This window comes from Bison bison, unplaced genomic scaffold, assembly GCF_000754665.1.
Source record: "Bison bison bison isolate TAMUID 2011002044 unplaced genomic scaffold, Bison_UMD1.0 scf7180017864465, whole genome shotgun sequence".
Taxonomy (NCBI): Eukaryota; Metazoa; Chordata; class Mammalia; order Artiodactyla; family Bovidae; genus Bison; species Bison bison.
The window spans coordinates 2,803,506-2,806,331 of record NW_011495026.1 but is presented as its reverse complement, the minus strand read 5'-3'; the positions used below and the strand labels follow the sequence as shown (position 1 = coordinate 2,806,331).

General features: G+C 38.3%; 1 pseudogene; it reads left to right on the top strand.

The window, feature by feature from the left end:
- Nucleotides 1-597: 597 nt before the first annotated feature.
- Nucleotides 598-1,879, top strand: LOC105003204 (annotated as a pseudogene).
- The last annotated feature ends 947 nt before the right edge of the window (nucleotides 1,880-2,826 follow it).

Sequence of the window (2,826 nt, the reverse complement as noted above, 5' to 3'; positions counted from 1 at the left end):
GGGTTGCAAAGAGTCAGACCTGGTTGAGTGACTAAGCACACACATCTTTGGAAATCTCAGCTATTTTCAAATATTTCTGATTATAACAGATATTTTAAAAATTTATTTATTTATTTATTTTAATTGGAAGATAATTATAATATTGTGACAGTTTTTGACATACATCAGTATGAATTGACCAGAGGTATACATGTGTCCCCTCCATCCTGAACCCGCCTTTTTACCTTGCTCTCTATCCTATCCCTCCAGATTGTCAGAGCAGTTTTGGGTGCCCTGAGTCATATATCAAACTCATATTGGTTATCTATTTTACCTATGGTAATGTATATGTTTCAATGCTATTCTCTCAAATCATCCTACCTTCTTCTCTCACTGAGTCCAAAAGTCTGTTCTTTACATCTTTGTCTCCTTTGCTGCACTGCATATAGTATTGTCAGTACCATCCTTCTAGATTCCAAATGTATACATTAATATATGGTATTTGTCAGCTTCGGCTTCCCGGCTCCCCCCCCAGACAGAGAGGGTGGCCCGGCCGTGGATGATCAGATAGCTTCTACCTCTCGCTGCCCATCCCTGGCCTCAAGCGGCACCGAGCAGACGGCGGCAGCAGCAGCATCAGGCGAGGAGGAAGATGGCGGGACGGCTGCCGGCCTGTGTGGTGGACTGTGGCACGGGGTATACAAAATTAGGATATGCTGGAAATACGGAACCACAGTTTATCATCCCTTCTTGTATTGCTGTTAAGGAGTCAGCAAAAGTGGGAGATCAAGGAGGGTGATGAAAGGTGTTGACGATCTAGACTTCTTCATTGGTGATGAAGCAATAGAAAAACCTACATATGCAACAAAGTGGCCAATCCGCCGTGGTATAGTTGAATACTGGGACTTGATGGAAAGGTTTATGGAGCAAGTGATCTTTAAATACTTAAGGGCGGAACCTGAAGATCATTATTTCCTTTTGACTGAACCTCCACTGAATACTCCAGAAAACAGGGAATACACTGCTGAAATAATGTTTGAGTCCTTCAATGTTCCTGGCTTGTACATTGCTGTACAGGCCATTCTTGCCTTAGCTGCATCTTGGACCTCCAGACAAGTAGGAGATCGGACATTGACTGGTACGGTAATAGATGGTGGAGATGGAGTCACTCATGTTATCCCTGTGGCTGAAGGGTATGTGATTGGCAGCTGTATTAAGCACATTCCAATCACAGGATGAGATATAACATATTTTATTCAGCAATTGTTGAGAAACTGAGAAGTAGGAATTCCTCCAGAACAATCCTTGGAAACTGCTAAGGCAGTGAAGGAGCACTATAGTTATGTCTGCCCAGACTTAGTAAAAGAATTTAACAAGTATGATACAGATGGATCAAAGTGGATTAAACAGTATACTGAAATCAATGCTATCTCAAAGAAAGTTTTCCATTGATGTTGGATATGAGAGATTCTTGGGACCTGAAAATTTTTTTCATCCAGAGTTTGCTAACCCAGACTTTACCCAGCCTATCTCAGAAGTTGTAGATGAAGTAATTCAGAATTGTCCTATCGATGCCAGACATCCTCTCTACAAGGATATTGTCCTCTCTGGAGGGTCAACCATGTTCAGGGACTTTGGACGTTGTTTGCCAAGAGATTTGAAAAGAACTGTAGATGCCAGGCTGAAATTAAGTGAGGAATTGAGTGGTGGTAGATTGAAGCCAAAACCTGTTGATGTACAAGTCATTACACTTCACATGCAACGATATGCAGTTTGGTTTGGAGGATCTATGTTGGCTTCCACACCTGAGTTCTACCAAGTATGCCACACCAAAAAGGATTTTGAAGAAATTGGACCTAGCATCTGTCATCACAATCCAGTGTTTGGAGTCATGTCGTAAAATTGGCTTCATAGTTATTGGGATTAGGGAGGTGGGGAAGAAACAGTCTTTCTGATTACCTGTTTTGTCTGGATGGCTGGTTTTGAACCTGACTTGAAATAATAAGACCAAACATTAATTATACAGGAATATTTTAATAAGTATATCAACATGCGAATGTGGAGGAGAGCGAAAATGATTAAGTGTTTTTCTTTAGATTGAATATTTGAATCTTACGTGTATCAAAAAAAAGTGGGTTTTAGTTCTTTCTGTGCCCTGGTATTTTGTATATTATTGAATTATCCAAGATTTGATGGGATTTATCAGTATGTAGATAGCTCTATAATGCTTGAATTGTACACTTTGAAGTGTGTGCAATGCAAGAGCTTGTTTTATTTCATACTTTTTATACTTTGAGGAAAAAATGTCAAAGAAAAACTAGTATTTGAGGGTAAAAATAAAAAAGTGACCAAGTAAAGGATAAATACAAAAAATAGCCTGTGAGACTTGGCATACACACACACTCATGGGATTCCAGTTATTATGAAGTGCTTCCACCCTCCTGTGCCCCCCATGGTTTTCTTTGCAAGTGCTTTTGGGACTAAGAAGCTAGTGTCTTGGGTTAACTGAGGCCTGCTAGTGCTTTCTGATTACTCGCATTCTGTTTTCTTGCTTTAAAGGAAAAGTAAAGATAAGACTGTTGGACCAGTAAAAAAACAAATAATATATGGTATTTGTCTTTCTCATTCTGACTTACTTCACTCTATAATAGATATTTTGAAGTATTATTTATAATTATCCTTACTTCAAAATTAGTCTTTATTAGACCTGCCAATATTAGATCTGCCATTTTATTGATTGAGTTACTAAAGAAGCATAGATATTATTATATGACAATTTTGTTTTTTAAATATTTGATAACTGATACAGAATAGTTAGTTTTATTTATATTTTTATATATTTTATAT